The sequence below is a fragment of the Brienomyrus brachyistius genome, chromosome 14 (assembly GCF_023856365.1).
Source record: "Brienomyrus brachyistius isolate T26 chromosome 14, BBRACH_0.4, whole genome shotgun sequence".
Lineage (NCBI taxonomy): Eukaryota > Metazoa > Chordata > Actinopteri > Osteoglossiformes > Mormyridae > Brienomyrus > Brienomyrus brachyistius.
In genome coordinates, this window is record NC_064546.1 from 12,658,298 (window position 1) to 12,677,501 (window position 19,204).

Consider the following 19,204-nt stretch of genomic DNA (forward strand, 5'->3'; position numbering starts at 1 on the left):
TTAGAAGACTATTACTGCTGGTCAAATGTTAAATAGCTTGATGCAGATTTTACCACGATGATCAGTGAAATGGTACTGCGCCATTTGTGCATGTTGTGGCCACTACAGAACCGTTTTGCAACCTCCTACTTTGAGATCTCCGGTCTATCCTATGGTACAAGGCATCACTAAAACCTTTGAGATCTTCTCACACCCAGTGGTGGTGGCAGGGTCATGCTAGTCAGGCTTTTAGCAAAGCCCCAAATCTGTTTTACTCTTGTTTTGTGTGTGTGTGTGTGTGTGTGTGTGTGTGTGTGTGATATGATTTTGTTGTCATGAGATGCCAAAATGACACGTCAGTGGACTCAGAACAAATGTATAGTGCATCAACTAAGTGTAAAAATAACGGCAGATTTATCGCGTGAAAGAGTTTGCAAATAACATAAATCATTGAGCCCCCCTGCTTGGTACATTGTATTGTGGGACTCCCCCCAGTGTGAGGGACATGCCCCGCCACATGCCTTCGGAGCCCAGCGACGCCCCTACTTGTGCTCTCACAGCGTGTCCTTTCACACCTTCATCTCAAAGCTCTTTTTTTTAAAGCCATAGTTATACGACCGAGTTGTTGCACCCTCTCCAAACAGCTGTTTTATCCAGAGCTAATCAGAGTTCGGATAATAACAGGTGGGCACCAAGTATCTTGTTTTGTGATCTGTTCAGTGATTGGTTATGGGGCTTAAGTTGGTGAATGCATTTGAGAAGGGGATCTTCTCTTTCCCAAATAAGGTGTTTTGCAATGTTTTACATTATTTTCTGGAATTTTATTTTAACCTGGTTGTGGAGGGATAATTCAACAAGACCTATAACTTCTAAAAGGGGTTCTTGACCTTCTTAACCTGCTGAATACATAGCCAGCCTGCTTACATCCCGTTCATACATGTGCCACTCAATGATGTAATGAGTAATTTTGCTGGAATCCTGACTATTCAAGGATAAAAAAAAATTTGCCATCTTGATTCCCAAGCTACTATAATACCAATCACCCTCAAAATTTAATGGCAGAGATTCCATATGTTATTTTTTGTAATGGCTGGTTCATAGCCTGTCATACACTGCTATCTTTAGTCCAGTGCTGCTTCTCTCAATTCATGTTTCCAAACAAATTAAAACCTATATTTACTTTAACGTTTCATTTCCAATGCAGGTATTTCTTACCGCACCCTCTTTTCAGTTAATTTTGTTCTAGGCTAATTGCCTTGCAAAGGCTTGCTTTTCTTCCAGGTTGGATTTTTATTTAACGTTTTCTCTTAATCCTCTAGATGTAGCTCTAAAGTCAAGAATCTGCAGATGAAAAAAATAATAAATGTGAGCAACAGGTGTATAATGCAGGGTGTCTGCTGCGGCTGGGGGAGGGGGGGGGACAGAGTTGCTAGGCAACATTTGCTAGGTGTTTTACGGGAATCTCAGTGTGATGCCACATGGATACAGGGGAAACAGTGCAGGCTGACAAGTGGAAACCTGCCAGGAAGAAGCCCCAGTCTTTGTTGTTCTCCCTCCGCTTGTTTTGTAAAGATTAATCTATTATTCTGTAACACTTGTGCAAGAGTTTTCTACACCAGGCCTTTGTAAACCTCACAGGCATATCGTCAATCCACATGTGTTCCTAGTTGGTGAGAGTATTGTTCGGGGAGCAAAACCCACAGACTATGCGTTAAGTCACGTCAAACGAAGATTTTTTGTTTCCTCCTCATTTGGGTGAATCACGCTATAGCCTATGGAATAAGACTTGAATGGTAATTATGAAGCAAAATTGGTGATAAGTCACAAGATGTGGAAACCACCAGTCGACGTAAATGTGTCAAGCGACGTCAGCGATAAGGAATCCCTGCTAGCCTTGCTTAGCGATGTGTCCCTTTAAATACAGGTTCAGCTCAGGAGATCCTAGCAACCAAAGCTGAAGCGAAAACAGAGTTACCTGGAGAACCTGAAGCAGGCAGGAAGGCAGGAGGTGAACTTGGAAAGCCCTCAGACGCTGCGGTAGGTGCCAGTCGGTGTTTATTTTGCTTAAGTTAGCCTAAACATTTCTTCCATGCTATCATACAAAACGACGCAGAACTGCTCCACCATGTAGGAAGAGCCTCTCATGTCTGAGAAGCTAGTGTGTATGCAGAGGCGGGGTCACAGGGGCACTGGTTCCAGGTGATTGGTCCGCACCCCATCACTCAACAATTCAAAACGTATTATTGGTGAATGATAAAGTTGACCCCTCTGAATGAATTTTGGCCCCTCTTCGGCCCCTGCTGTGAAGAGTTCTCCTCCGGAGGAGCAGCTTATTTTAGCATTTGTTATCGCTGTCAGGAATCTTGTAGGAGTTAGGTGTAGCGCTTTTGAATGCTTGCGAAACTGCCCACCCTTTGTTGGCAAATAACCTGTGGTTACACTTTTCACTGATGTCCTTTGGCAGGGTGCGTTATCCTGCTGAAAGAGGTCACTGTCATCGGGGAATATCACTGCCATGAAGGGGTGTACTTGCTCCGCAGCAATGTTTAGGTAGGTGGTACGTGTCAAAGAAACATCTACATGAATGACAGGACCCAAGGCGTCCCAGGAGAACATTGCCCAGAACATCACACTGCCTCCTCTGGCTTGTCTTCTATCCACAATGCATCCTGGTACCATTTTTTCCCCGATAAATGATACAAATGCACGTGGATAATCCACACGCTGTAACCGAAACTGGGACTCATCAGATTAGCCCCTCTTGTTCCATTTTTCCATGGTCCAGTTCCGAATGCTCACGTGCCCATTGTAGGTGCTTTTGCCGGTGGACAGGGCTCAGCACGGGCCCTCTGACCGGTCTGCTGCTGTGCGGCCCCATACGCAGCAAGCTGCGATCTACTGTGTCCTGACACCTTCCTAATCAAAGATTCAAAACGTATTATTAGCCAATGATGAAGTTGGCCCCGCTGAATGAATACCGGCCCTTTCATGCCTCTGTCGTGCAGAATTCTTCGGAGGAGCCACTTCTCTGGATGTCCGCCCTGTGGGCTCAGGCTATGGGGACCACATGGTTAAAGCCACCTGTCTTTGTCATGTTTCTGAAGATCAACCCCATAGTTCCAGTCATTACCGAGATGCTGCTGGTAGGGGCAGATACGGGGTGAGTGTCTGAAGTGTGTAGAGGAAGGGGTTGGGGGAGGTGCTTCGAGGCCTTGTGGGGGAGGGGGGAGTTAGGCCGTCTTCAGCATATCATCCGCTAGTGATGGACGAAGCGCCTTGACAAAAGTCAAATAATTCCATGACCAAACGAAAGAGGACCGGCCAGGGGCACCCATCTGGAAATGACCTGGATTAAAGGCGACAGACACGACAGGCAGGTTTTTCTTTGCTCCGGCAAGAGGAGGGAACAAGCTTTGGGGCCAGCACATGTCGCGGAAGAGAGCAGAAGCTGAAAACGGGGGCGAGGAAGATACCAGATCGGAAAGACACTTTCATGAATGTTTCATTTGCTGCATCTCCTAAACTGCTTTGGTGAACATCACTTTATTTGGACGATACATTGTCTTGCGTTTCCTGGTTATTTGCTTATTTATCTAGCTTCTGATGCGCAATCCATAGATATTTGCTTATTTCACAGCTGTGCTCATCGCATGCATATTCAGCATCCAAATCAATAATGCCTGATGATTAATAATAAAAAAAAAACTCCATACGCAACAGATTGTTTATAGGACAATATTAAAGTGGTAGAAAGGAGGGATCCATTTGTCATCCTGCGCAGAACAGAGCAGCAGATTTGGAGCTGAGGGAAGCGAGTTGCCTTCTCAGCGATGCAGTGTCATCAGTTCTGAAACCTGTAGAAAGGCGCCCATCCCAATTGGAGGATTGCAGGCTTTTCAATTATATATCACCAGAATATCTCATTAATGCCTAAACTTCACTTCCAAGCATCTTTTAAGCAGTAAGGAGGAAATTATCCAGAATCGCTGCCTTGCGTTCTAGCTTAAGATCCCCATGTTGATTCCCATTTGTTTGGCGGCTTATATTATGTTAATAACAAAACTAGATTAAAACTAGAAAGCAAACATTGGTTAAAGCAAATATGTCCATCACATGTGCGGTATGGCTGTACTGGTGTTTGGATAGCCACCACAAGTCCACAAAGAGGATTTACAAATGTTTGAGCAGGGACTAAGCAAGCATTTGTTATCGCTGTCAGAGATCTTGTAGGACTTAGGTGTAGCGCTTGTGGAACTGTCCACCCTTCGTCGGTAAATGAATAACACGGAAGGTTAGATTTTTCACTGATGTCCTTTGGCAGGGTGCATTATCCTGCTGAAAGAGGTCACTGCCATTGGGGAATATCACTGCCATGAAGAGGTATACTTGGTCTGCAACAATGTTTAGGTAAGTGTCAAAGTAACATCTTCATGACTGTCAGGACCCAAGGTTTCCCAGGAGAACATTGCTCAGAGCATCACACTGTCTCTGCCGGCTTGCCTTTTTTCTATAGTGCATCCTGGTGCCATCTCCTCCCCTGGTACACGATGCGCACGCACACAGCCATCCAGATGATGTAACAGAAAACATGATTCATCACACTAGGCTACCTTCTTCCACGGTCCAGTTATGATGCTCACCTGTCCATTGTAAGCGCTTTTGGCGATGGACAGGGCTCTGCACGGGCCCTCTGACCGATCTGCGGCTGCAAAGCCCCATTTGCAGCAAGCAGTGATGCACTGTGTGTTCTGACACCTTTCTATCTTAGCCAGCATAAAATTTTTCAGCAATTTGCACTACATAAGCTCTCCTGTGGGATTGGACTAGGCAGCCTAAGCTTCGCTCCCTGCAGCACATCAGTGAGCCTTAGGTACCCATTCACCGGTTGGCCTTTCTTGAACCTCGTTTGGTAGGTATTGACCACTGCATACCAGCAACGCCTCACAAGACCTGCCAATTGGGAGTTGCTCTGACCCAGTCATTTAGTCATCAGCCATCATGATTTGGCCCTTGGCGAAGTTGCTCAGATCCTTACGCTTTCCCATTTTTCCTGCTTCTAGCACATAAATTTCAAGAGCCGACTGTTCACTTGCCTAATACGTAACGGTACCCTTGACATTGTAACGACGTCGCCTGTCGGCGGTTTTAATGTTATGACTGATCGGTGTATATTATGTACATAAAAATGACGTACATAATGCAGATCATGTACATGCTGCGATGTTGCAGCAGGTGGGTTAGATAGCCGGGGTGGGGGGGTTGGGCGGCAGACATACTGTGCATAGTGCAGGATGAGAGTAAAAGTATCTGTAAGCCGGCTTCTGGGTGTCTGTGCCTGTCTGGGAGGGGCACTAAGGAAGAGTGGCATGTGTTAACCTCTAAGTAACAGAATGGCAGTGCAGTGCAGTGAGAATACCAGGCTTGCTAATGGCAGTTTAACACTTTGTCGCAAACTCCTGATGCCGGACGTGGGCTGACCTTTTCTCACTTTGTTTGACTATATAATTATTTTGGCAGATATTCATGTTTCTCGGCCTTCTGCGACGCTGCCGCTAGTCTGTTTGCAGCTCTGTAAGATCAATATAATTACGGAGCAAAATAATTTAATATGCTTGCATGAATCTGGCTTAAAGGTTACTGTGGGTCCACCGCTGGGGAAAAAAAAATTCTTCAAAGATGACATTAGTGATATGTATCCAATCCAGTTTAATAATGCAAGAAGCTTCCAGTCTGTTAAACATAAAAGTGAAAAATGTCACTTACTTCCTGGTTTCTGTTCCCTCAGCTGTGTTGAGGCATAAAGATCTTTCTTACTCAGGACATTTTTTAAAAGATGATATGTGCTGTATCAGTACAACCATCCTAGAATCAGACAGAGGAAATTGATTTCCATTCCTGTCAGAGGATGTTAATCGTTCCTAGGAAAAAAAAAATTATTCTGAAAAAGTGTGCAAGGTTGCCGATTTATTTTTTTTTTTTTCCAGACCGCCTCTTTTGCATGTTGTTGCCACTGCTTCCTGTTAATAGTACAGATTTTAAAGATGCTACGAATTGTGCTCTACTAATAGCCGTAATGATATGTATCAAGTTTCACTGTTAGTGTCTCGAGAGAACAGGAAAGCAAGTCAGAATGGAACCTGGGGATTTTCTGCTTACGTCGTAATCGGTAGCACCGGAAGTGGGGCGCTGGGGGCGCTGGGGGGCGCTGGGGGGCGCTGGGGGCGCTTCAGAGAAAAACACAGCGATATGTGGACTGTCGCCACGACGGCTCTGGGGCTGCTTGATTATTTCTGCAAAAAGACTTCAGTTGTTAGCTATTGATAGCTGCCGGTAATATGGAAGATCTTCAGTCCCAGCTAATAATTTTTCTTATCTTAGGAACGTTAACTGAATTTTACAATTGAGGTGTGGAAGGTGTACAGTTTTCCTGATGTTCCCAAAACGTTATCCTGCTATTACCACTAAGAACAATAATATTTAAATAAATAAAGGCCATGGAAGACCAGCAGGTCTGCTGCTTTGCCCCCCTACGGTCCTGGGTGCTGCGCTGGACAACGTGCTCATAATATACTCTTATAGCACTATTATAAAATAAAATAGTTTTATAATAATTTAATTTTGAAAAATATTTTTATGTTAAAAGGATGTTCAGGTAATAATTGTATCATAGCAGCACTGTTAGAATGTGGAAATAGCGTTCCATTAACATTACAGTAAGAACGTTCTCTGCCGACTTTGAGAGGACCTTCACATAACGTTGGATAACGTTCTGGTAACGTTCCCTGTTAGCTGGGGTAATGTCTGTTAGTCGGTTCAGCTTTCAGTACCCCGAGCTCATAAGATCTTCCCTCACGCGTGGCCGTGATTGTAATGTTACCTCGCATGTTTTCACACGACCTCCGCATCAGTTTCGGTTCTTCACCTTCATCTCCATCCTCGTGGTTCTTTCCTCTCGTCCTCTTTAGCTTCCCTTAAATTACTATGGAGCAGAGACAATAAGCTCTAAGAACCCGCTGGCTGGTCTGATTCCTCCAGATGTCATTAGTCTCATTTACGTCTGTCTTATTTGCAGGGAAGAACATCTAAAGCGTAGAGGAGCAGTGGTGGGTATAAACAGGCATAACCCACATCTCAAGCATGGATCTACCTTATGCGCGCCTAAAAACTGTTAAAGGGGAAGTGTACATATGCAATTATAACAGTATAGCCACCCACCAAGGCAGTACTACACTACCACTCAATAGCATGTGTTTAGCTTTATGGAGGGTTGGGGGATTTATCTCACTGCCATCTTCTGCTCACTCTCTGCAGTCATATTGTATTATTATGATTTTTTTTTACAATGTTTATATCATTACGCTAATAACTGCCGTCAAGCACTACAATACTGCCAAGGCTAATTTTATAGGAGATTAAAAACGCATTTTATTCTGTCCTTGCCAATAAATGTCGTTCCTTGTTTTTAAACAGGATACCGAATACACCTACAGAATCAATTTGTCATCTGCACACTAATGTATACAGAATACCGCTATGCAGTGACTAGTCAGATCCCAAGCAAGGCTAATCATTTATCCTCTGTATGAAAGCTGTGTGCATTAAATCTAGACAGTGGTTAGGAATCAGCACTGTTTTGGAATTATTGTACTGCAGTAAGTGTAATGACTTTTCCCTTAACTATCATTTTGGTTGCTGTCCAGCAGTTGGAAAACGGAAAGGGCTGGAAGCTGTTTGAATCGTTTCCTCATTTCTTAAACAAATCCTTCAGGAATTGTGAACGTGAATTACTCACACAGTAGTAGTAGCATCTCTCCAAGGTGCCTTGTTCCCCACTACAGCCCCCCTGCTGACCTCACTGCTTCCGGAAAAGGTCAGCTGTCACTACTGCTCATCAGGGACGCCGAGTGTAATATGTACACGAGGAAGGCCCAGAATTGCCTCAGATATTTAGGGGACAGTTGGTGTCTGTAAATTGCCTTTAGTGTGTAATTTTGGCTGTTAGTCTATGCCCTGTGATTAGGCTAATGTCCTCTACCCTGGGCTTTCTGGGATTGGCTTCTGATTCACTGTGACCTTGCATTGGATAAATGGTTAGAGAAACTGGGTGGATCAATCATCTTAAAAAGTAGGACTGATGCACACAATGTATCATTAGATGTATCTCTTTACTTGAGGGGGCACAAGTAACTTAGTAACTCAGTTAATACTCAAGTGCAAATCATGAACTAATATAGTGGCTGCATTAAATTCTGGACCCGGTATGATTGATTAATGATGAACGAACATGGGATCATTCTGTAACTAACACGTAGTTAACTAATTGGCTAACTGATACATTAAGTAAGAGTGTATTAATGCATTATTTGTGTCCCCTTGAGTAAAGTGTTACCAATGTATCTTAGTATTTTACAGTGCTTTCTCAATGGATGCCTTCTCTCTTGCGGTTTAGATTCTTTTTTTGCTACTATTTTAACTAACTATTAACTATGTACCTCATACTTCTGGGCTTTCTGCATGCAAAACACAGGCACACATGCAAAAGCAATCACTTGTTGCAAAATTACTGATCTCACTTGCGGTAGAAGGGTAATTATTCAAGGTCTAACGACAGAAAGACAAAGCATGTGGTATCTCAGATAACTCGAGTATCCCCAGGGGTACTTCACAAGTGCAAACATTTCCATTCATCCCATTTTTTTTTGCTGCGTGACTCATTCACAGGCACTGATACGAGCACACACACCCCGACAGAAAGTATACATCAATTTCTGTGGATGAAGTTCGCCTGTAAAGACTGACACACATTGAGACATAGTTGATCTTTGCAAAAGAAAATCCTTAATGGATGTCACCTGGGTAATGACAGCGTCATTCAGTAAACTTTCAAGGCGACACATGGCATTCACTGCACCTAATTTGCAGGTCCAAGAACTTCAGGTTCAGATTTTAAAATCTTGAACTGACTGATTGGCAGATGAAAAGTCACATGGCATGCACAGACGTTGACGTTTTTAATCTGCGCGTGCTTTCAGGACAAGCTAGATCAGCCATAATGCAATGTGAAGGAATCCATTAGAAAACAACGTTTCAGTTCTTTGTTCAAGGCACGTACTATGATGTTCTTTGGCTGATAATAACACATCTGAGTGATAAATAAAATTCTTGTGTTTTATATTGTGGATGAAAGTCCTCTTTAGGTTTGTGATTTACAAGATTGTGATTTTTTCGCTATGCCGAAGACAGACAGGCATCCAGTTGCAATAATCCTAAACCACCGAAAAACCATAAGGCACTCACTACAAACCAGTCAGCTACCCCAGAGCAATTATGGCACGCGCAGGAAGTCAAAACTACCCAGGTCAAACTGCCAGACATAGCATAGGGGATTTCCATGTGGGTCTTACTCATCTTGTTACAAGGCTTATCAATACCTCTCGCATTTCTCTCTGACCTAAAGTATAAGAACAATATAGAAACAGATTGCTTCAGCAGGTGTGGCCCCTCCGCTAGCACGTATATTGAATATAAAAGTAATGAAATAAGAGAATTATGGAAGCATTTTACAGCTAATTGTACCTGCCTCCTCCCTGATTACAGCTTCATTTGCATAATCATTCAGTTGATGATTCCCAGAAGAACCTGTATGAAATCATTTGGTCTGCATACTCTCAGCAGAGGTGACCTTGGAGGGGCCGGACTATACAATATTCTCCACCAAGATGCAGCTATTTAGAGAGTGCTACAGGTAAACAATTCGGAGATGCCAAACAAGTGTGACAGGCCCCACAAACAATGTCGGCGTACAAAATCTTGTTTTCAGACTGCAAGGAAAAGAGGACATATTGTGCACAATATCAGTCAAAACTAATCTCTTGCTGAACATAAACTTGTACCTTTGGTGCTAGGACACAATGGGCACTCTGTGGAGACTTTGGTTGGCCATCCTTTTTTCCACCTCTCTACTCACCTCAGTGTTTTAAGTGGCACAGCACACCTCGTCTCACTTAAGTTAATGGACTTGTAAGGAGTGGAGCCTCGAGACGGCGCAAGGCAAATGGACACGCATGAAAAATTCACCACCGCCCGTGGTCGCGACAAGTCATGCGTGAAACGGTGCGGTGGGGTGGGGGGGATGACAGACCCCAGACTGTCCGTAGGGGAAAGCTTGATAAGAGTTGCAAGGTTGACAGCCCTGCTGAATGGGGCTGCATGCCCTCTGCCTCTCAGGATGGTGCTCCGTACATCATCAGTGTTCGCGTTCCCCCTCCTTACTGAAAAACCTAGGAAAGAAAATAGAGTTTTGTTTGTTTTTTGCGGGGTTTTTTCCCCTCTTGAATGAGCCAAACCCTCTCTTCTGTAAGTAACCTTGGTTTCCTTTTGGTTAGCATTTTTGTATTTATAAGTTATCATGACATTTGAACTACTTCTGGAAGTTCATTGAATGCATTATTTTTAGTGCTTTTAGTGGTTTTAATCCTTAACATAACCTGTGAACTGAAGTGGACTTAAAACGCTGAAGTAATATTGCATCACTGTTTCTCAACCCCATCCTCGGGGACTCCCAGACAGTCTATGTTTTTGCTACCCGGAGCTTGGAGGGAGCAAAAATGTGGACTATATGCCAGGGAGGTTGAGAAACAATGCATTAGATAATGGGCGTGTTGGGATTTTCATTGTACCACATTGTCTCCAAGGTTCTTCAACTCTGAACACTGTGGAGTAATTCAGTTGTGGTTGACCTCAATTACAAATCAATACAAACAAAAACTGAGGCTGATCGATGTGGTCTGCGTAAAGTTTAAGGCCATCAGAAGTACTGCATCTGTTCAGGTACTTGGAACCATATTTGTGCAATAAACCTGGCTGTAAGTAGTGTTATGGATTCTGTGAATTAGCCATGTTATTTATCTTTTATGAGCAGCATCATGTACAGTCTATTACTGCATGACACACAATGTATACGGGCAGTAATCCAACTGTTCTGCTGGAAAAACTGAAGCTGAATTGCCACGAGGATATGTCCTGAGCGAAAAAAAGAATCGAGGGAGCAGTAGAAACCGTCTTCGGTCTTCCAGTTCATTGCATTTTGAAATTGTTCTGACAGCTGGGATACAAATCTCTTATCACTTTAAAGCAAATTGCCTTTTGTGTTGTTTAATTTTTAATGAGCATTTAAATTTTCAAGTAAAGCCCCGATTGAAACAAGCCATTTCCCAGCTGATGAGTACTAAAGAAATCATCAGGTTTATACGCTTCAGTTCTGATTCTGAAAATTCTTAAGAATAATACTTCCTCGTGAAAGTATATACCATAGCAGAATCTGTTTTGTAAAATATAAGGTTTTATTGGGCATTTTAAGCATGTGCACAGAAATTCTCCCTGTGCAGCCCGTTAATGTTTATAGTTTATTTATATTTACTCATAGCTTCACCTAATGCTTTATTATGTGTCCTCGCATGATGTATCCATATATCATTATCAATTATCCTGTCAGGTTTATTGCAGGCCTTATTGAGGAAAGGCTTACCCGCGCAAGAGCGTTGTGACTACACCCTTGTGCAAATTAATTGAAACAAGCTGTCGCGCAGACATGCATGCAATGGCCTGGGACCTGCTGGTTTGCCCAGCCAACAGGGCAGAGAGTGCGCTGGTTTAGAGCTGGGTGGATGGACAGAGGAAGCACTGTGCCCACATACTGGCAGGCCTGCTTGGGTGGGGTTAGGGCTGGGTGGTATGACTGAGTGGATGGACAGAGGAAGCACTGTGCCCACATACTGGCAGGCCTGCTTGGGTGGGGTTAGGGCTGGGTGGTATGACTGAGTGGATGGACGGAGGAAGCACTGTGCCCACATACTGGCAGGCCTGCTTGGGTGGGGTTAGGGCTGGGTGGTATGACTGAGTGGATGGACGGAGGAAGCACTGTGCCCACATACTGGCAGGCCTGCTTGGGTGGGGTTAGGGCTGGGTGGTATGACTGAGTGGATGGACGGAGGAAGCACTGTGCCCACAGACTGGCAGGCCTGCCTGGGTGGGGTTGCTGTCTGTATATAGATGTGACAACTTATTTCAGTTAATACGCACAAGGAGTGTAAGTGTATTGATATTTAGTTTTCGGTGTCAGTTAAGTTACTCGTTGGACAGGAAGTCACGCTTATCATCCGTGTCACTGGATACAAGAGATAACAAACAGAAAAGTTGACGATGCTTGCATTACGTGCGGCTGGCACTGGTTTTACGCTTGCAGCCTTGTAGCTGTGCCCTCTAAGTCGCTGTTTGCCCCTATTTACTCTTAAAAATGTTCACTAAATCTACTCAATGAATACTTTGGAAACCTGTAGTTATAACAATATATTAGATTATCGGGGGAGAAGCGAGATCAAAGTTGAACTCAATGCTAAATAATTCACTGTTTCTAAAACTGTAAAGGTTCAGGCTTTATTAAGCTTTAATAATGATTGTTTACAAGGGAATAATTTCATTGTGGTGTCTCGGTTTCCTAATGCCTGTTGGACACACTGCCCTGGGTGTTTCCGGGGCATTACCCAGGTCCTGTATTTAGAGTACTAAATAGAGTGGGCTTTAAGTCCCGTTTTGTCTTTCTGGATTTAACTGCCTGGTGTCAGAGCAGACAAAATAGACAGAAATTTCATTTCAAGCCCCAGGGTTTCAGACAGTATCCTTGACAACCCTATGAAATTACACGTCCTCACAAGAGACGCCGGCCATGGTAAGTGTTTCCTATGAGATGTTCATTTCTGTCTTTGCACATGCCGTGGTTTGATCTGTAGTGCTGAACGAAGAGGGATCAAACTACTCTACTGGGTCTAACAAAACCATTATCCGGATGTAATGCCAGGCAGGCAAACGTGTAGGAGAAAACTAGTGATTGATGGTACTTTCCCTCGCTCATGATACTGGTATTTATATATATTGACAGTCTACAAAATGGAGCGATCTTCTAAAGCGGCTTGTAGAGTACTCGTGTGCTGTAAGGAGGATGTTTGACTTAGATTCATAGCATTACTCAGCAGATGTGGACTTGCAGCGATCGCTAAAATTGCGTATTGAATGGCAGGAAACAGAAACTAATGTCTAGCACTCGCCTTATTCACTGGACAGATGTTCACCCTTTCAGAGATTTCAAGTATCTCGATGGTGCTCTTAAATAAATGGCAGATGAGAGAAACTGTGCAATGTTTTTATTTGCTTTCTGCGATATCGTGTGGCCCCCAGTCCGTCGTCACAGCGCCAAACCCTTTTGATTCCATTTCAGCAGGAAGAATGAGCCATTTACCCCTGAGGTCTTTTGGGTTGGTAACACAAGACAGATCGTGGGAATCCTGAAGAACTTGATCTGTCACCATCGCAACTTTTCCAGCCAGCGACGCAATTCTAACTAACTGAAAATTGAAATTGTGCTTTATCTGCTGTTTGCACAAAGTGCATTGAGCTGGGTTTTTTCCCCCCACATATTCCCCTCTTTGTGAGGAAGGATTTTTGGCATCCGAGTGCAGGGTTAGGTTAGGGTTAAGCCAGGCGATTGGAGGTTAATGACCTTTTTCAGAAGCCCCAAGGCAGCATGAGTCTGTCACCATGGCTGGGCACCCTCACACACCATTCACTCACACACGCACACCTACGGGCAATTTGGTAACTCCAATTAGCCTCAGCGTGTTTTTGGACTGGGATGGGAAAGCAGAGTACCCACAATGACACAGGGAGAACATGCAAACTCCACACATACATGGAATCCCAGCAGAGATTCGAACCCGGGTCCCAGAGGTATGAGGCATCAGTGCTAACCGGTGCACCACCATGCTGCCCCGATTTACCGTGGTCCAAAAAAAAAAAATGAGTAAAATGTGTAATAGCATGTTTTGTCATTGGTCCTTCATCCTTTGAGAGGGATTAAAAAGCGTGCCTCGTCTCTTGAGACGTCATATTTTTTCATTGCTCTATCGTCTTTTGAACTGGGCTGAAATGTCATAATCCTTTTCATTCGAGAGAGTACATTACTATACTGTGCTGTGTAGTAATGTGCAATGTACTTCATTACTACTGCATTTAATGTTACTAATGTCTTGCTGTGCGTAATTTATCCATTACCAAATGTAAGTACAGGAAAATCACGTTGTATATGGGGTCCACGGATGATTCACTTTTATCTGCGGTTTCGGCTATCCAGGGAAGGTCTTGGAATGTATCACCTGTGGATACAGGGAGACTGCTGTGCTAGGGATCACAGCCTTCTGTTATTTATCCGCTGCAGTTGTGAAGGCAGGGTTCACATAATGATGATGAACTTTTACGTGATCTCTCCCCACAGCAACTCGTTTTACGTCGTTCAGTTTAGCCTTTTCAAACGGACACAGACGCAAAAATCAGGGGACAAACGGGTAACAAACAAGGAAGCCCAGACCAGACGATATAAGTATGACGCTGTGTGAAACATGAACTCTCCCGCGGCCTTTACATCTGCGTAAGTTGCACTTCTAGGTCATTATTAAGTGCTGGAGTGGCCTTTAAGGAAGACCAAGACCGTAGTGATCTAATTGGGTGTGACTGTTCAGTTGCATTTGACAGGCACTTATGAAACCTGCCAGTATGTTATGGAGATTGTAGTGGCGCTTTCACGTATGCAAAACGAGCCCAGGCAAAAGGATGAGAGAACAGAGCAAATGAAATATTATAGGGGCAAGATGCGACAAAACGCAAACTCTTAGTGGGGATTACAAAGGCCCAAAGAGATTAGTCTAAAAGTGACAACATAGAAACTTAACAGAACTTCACCGGCATACTTAATTCTTTTCTTTTTCCCCCGGTCGAAAAGGATTCAAATTGCCTGCCGGTGCCTGTTTATAAATCAGGCGGCGCTGATGAAGGGTGGAATACGCTGGAGTGTATCTTCTGCTTCTAACCGTCTTGGGCGTGTTGTAGGTCAGGAACAGCCCAGTGGGCTCCTACGTTTGCGGAATGCCTGGTTTGTGGTCTCGACTTTTATTAGCTCATGTTTTTACCTGGCAGACATTGTTAAGCAGTAGCGACATACAGTTTTATTTAACTGTACAGATTTCAGGATATTTCAGAAAAGTTATTCCAGTGTTCCATCGAGGGTATACCAGCAAAAAAATACTCCACGTGTAAAAACCAGAAACAGTTTTGTAACAAGTCCAATTTTTTTTCTAATATGATATTCTCTGGGTAGGTAGGTGAGGGAGGAATTAAAGACAAAACATTTACTTTGAGGACTTTCCTCATAAGTGAATTTCAAGACTCTAAATGGTTCGGTAGTCCATTATTAAGTGCTATTGAGCTATTGAGTGTGTTATTAATTATTGGACATTTTATGTAATATGCTTTTTTTCTTCATCTGTGAAGAGATACTTGAATATGCATCCTGCTGTGTGAAGTCGAAAGTCTAAAGTTGTTAAATGCATGGATTGTTTTAATAGCAGATGTTTTTATTTTTCCATTTTAACCTTGTGGACAATGTCGCAGTAGGACTGCACTCATTCTTATAATGACTGGTTCTCCATAGCAAGAGGTGTTCTGCTAATATCCAGTGAAAAACCACAGTGACAAAAGGCAGAAATGGCCCAGTAACCTATAAACATGCCAATACCTGGATGTTAGACACTATGGGACTGAATGGTTAGTAATTACATCGGCTCCATGTACGGTTTTACGGGAGACCAAAAAAAATCAATAGAGGCTCCACAGAGATTCTCTTTTTGTACCTTTTCGCTCCCACTGTGGGGGGAGAAATTGCTCAAGCTGGAAATGAATCCAAAACAAAATGCATTGTTAATGAATCGGACGCTCGCCGCTCCGGACCTCCCCGGAGGAGAATTTTGGACAGAAATCTGTCACGCTTCCCCTGTTACTACTGCAGTGGCAGCAGCTAACTGTGAACTGAGCAAAAGCCTCGAAGACTAAGTGTATTGGTATTTAGCTTTCAGTGCGAGGTATTATGCTGTAAGAAGTCAGTCTAATTTTAAACGTTCGCTGCAGCCTTGGATATAAATAAACCGACGCATCCCATGACTGACAGTGTGAAATTGGCCCTCAGCTGCACTCTGAGCGTGCGCTTCGACAGGCAGGCAGACAAGTAGCCTCTCATGTGATTTCCTCTTATACGATTCTCCGCACAATCATAAAGATAGCGACGTGCGAGTGCTCCCGATTACTTTAATCTTGTAATTAATTTAATCTTGATTAAATATATACTGCATAATTATGGCTTTGGGAAGTCAGAAATGTGTGCAGTTCCCTCCTTTTTACCCAAACACTTTTGATTGGTATCTCTCAGACTAAACTGTCAAACCAGGACCTTCTGCAGATGCAAAGTAAACTATGGACCCCATTAGAAAAAGCATCACATGACTCGTGTAACCCAAGATAGATTATAGAATCGTGTCAGCAGGACCTTCGAAGCAGTGGTTTGCTTGCCTGGTACAGATGGTTGGTTATTTTGGCAGCCTTGGCATACAGCCATGCCCAATCCAGACCCAGTGAGCAGGACATCTCATCAGTGGCAATTCCAGGATTTTTTTTTTTTAAAGGTTCGGGGGAGGGGGGATTTAGAGGTACCACAGTTCATACAAAGGGGCCAACGTAATCATTAGCCAATGATGTGTTTCGAATCAGTGAGTGACAGAGGAGGAGGTACTCCGAGGACCAGTCAACTTTCAGCTCTGTACTCCTGTCGCCCCGCCACCAGTATACGCACTCCATCTCATATATCTGGCAACCGGTCACATAAACAAAAATATAATACACAGTGTAATTAAATATGGCTTTCTGAAATTAGTTTTTGGCTGTACGTTATGTTTAGTGGCAATAGGAGGAACGAGGCTCACAATCCCACAGTGGTGGGTGTTGGACGGGTTGCTAGTTTTAACCATCAATCTTTCCATCATGGAATGATTTTACTCGCTTCCAGTTGGTCACTGTACTGGTTTCTGTATAGTTAAGCCACTCAACGATTGTTTTAGAATCCCTTTTCTCCCATTTCTAGTTTGTAGGTGATATAATGTGTGTACATACGTGCATTTTTCGTGCTCCACAGGGACAAAGCAGTGGCGGCATTACATAATCTGTGCATGATCAAAGGAGCGCAGCTGTTAATGCTGCCAGAATGGTATTTATTGGATGCAGTGACAGGCGACCGCTTCAATCCATTGAGTCTCACTGGTGTGTTTAGCCCATTAGCAACATCCTCCATTTGGAGGCAATAGGAAAACTTAGATGTCTAAATAATAGAGTCCTGTTCAGAAGGGTGCACTAGGACCTGAACAACCTCCACCTGAACCTTCTAGTAAACATGCTTCCATTAGTCAATGCTCTTTACTACGGCTGAGTACTTTCCCTCATTTCACTATTTTATTTATTTCGTGTGCAGCAAAGAGAAATGCGTAACCCTGGACTGGTTACATGAAAGGTTTCAGCGACAACACAAATATAAAGGCCTTTTTATTTCATAAATGCATGTCGTTTTCCTGCGTCTGCCGTGCGCATTTCTCCACGGCTTCCACGTTACGCCGATCCATCCGTGGAATCGGCACATTTTCATTCATGAGTTCAGGAGTCATATTCAAAGCAGCAAGCGCTGTAACAACCTCGGGGGGGGGGAAGAAATATTTAGTTGGCACACGTCCTTTGCAAAAATTTCCTCTAGAGATTAGCAAACCCTATCAGTGGCACATTAAATAACAACCTATCAGGCAACAGAGATTTCCTCTTCAGGCTTTTAAGCGTGATTTTTGTGCATCATCATTGATCTTAGCTTATCATCTTTTCTAGTAATCATATAAAAAAAGAGTCAGTTGTCCACAAAAGTTAGCTTTTATCGTTAATTAGTTAGAAAAGGGATAGTTTAGCCAATTAGAAACTTTTACTTGTAAAGTAAGAGTTCGACATTTATTTAATTTTATTGTCTTATGAAGTCAAGACCTCATTTTGTTTAATTGTTGTTTTTCATTTGTGGAATGTGCGGCCATTCGCTTTTTACGAGGCCAGAGGTTGTGATGACAGTGATGTTTATTTTGCTGATGTTAGATCAGTTAACTTGCAGTGATTTCTCTTGTAAATGGTGGCTTATATAGAAGAAAAAGTTTGCCTCCTGAAGGCAAAAGCCGCAATCTCCATTTGCAGTGTGTATCTCTACAAAAACAAGCAAGAATGCTGATGAGCAAGTGTAGTTAGGGCTGAATTTTAAGGTAAAATCAAGACGATTTATTTTCTCATCAGCTGGAAAGGGGCAATGATAAAAAAAGTATCCTTGACAGAAGGACAAAATGTACCGCTTTATTTTGATGGTATCGCATTTCTTTCGTGGTGTAGAGGCAGAAATCATAGATAGGTAGTATCATGTCACAAGAGGAGAATCTGTAGTTAGAGGTTGAAAATCGCGTTATATATGGGGTCCACGAATCGTTCACTTTTAGTCAGCAGCAAGTAGCTTATTGGTTAAACACATATACTGGAAGCAACAAAGTATAACGAAGATGTACCCATGAGCCTTAAGAAAATAGTAATTGTTTTGAAGTTTATTTTATTGACATTCATAATGAATGTCGGATTTTTTTTTTCCTCTTTTACCATGGTTGGATGTTTTTTTAATATAAAGTTTGTATTGCAAACTAGGCATTATGCGCAAAATATTTTCAAGAGGATACGAATGACTATTTAATGAATCTTGTTACTAATTGTTTAATAATAGTGCTGCACTTATATGCTGCCATTTGAATTTGCTTATATTAGCTATAATGCGTGTAAATTAATCCATAATAAATTACATTTAATGGCTATTAACTTGAAATTTGATCTTTTGACACAAATTCATTTGGCAAGCATTGCATTCACATTCATTTGCATAGATCAAATGGAAGCAGTTATTGATGTCTTGGCAATGTCTCTTAATGCATGGCCCTTCCATTGAGTGCAAATACATCTACTCTGTATCAGAGCGAAGACAGAATTTAGTACTGCAGCATGTAACTCCCCAAGGCATTTGTGTACTACAGTAGCATCTTTCCTTCACTTTCCCTTCAAAGTCAGTAACAGAACTAATAGGGCAATTAAAACTAAGTGTGTAGTTCATTTAAAAGGCTATTCTTCTACAGTACATTTATTCGGAAAAATCTGAAGACACTTGCGGTTTTAAGTTAACTGTGTATGATGCCTGATGATGAGTTTGGTTATGATGGGTTTGGTTATAAAAATT

At 42.8% G+C, this 19,204-nt stretch overlaps 1 protein-coding gene across 1 annotated transcript in view; it reads left to right on the top strand.

Moving 5' to 3' along the window:
• Positions 1–19,204, top strand: part of fut8a (fucosyltransferase 8a (alpha (1,6) fucosyltransferase)) — a 58,618-nt gene that overhangs the window by 15,996 nt on the left and 23,418 nt on the right. The window contains 1 exon segment of the mRNA XM_048974319.1: positions 1,904–2,016. The gene's annotated coding sequence lies outside the window, so the exon portion shown is untranslated.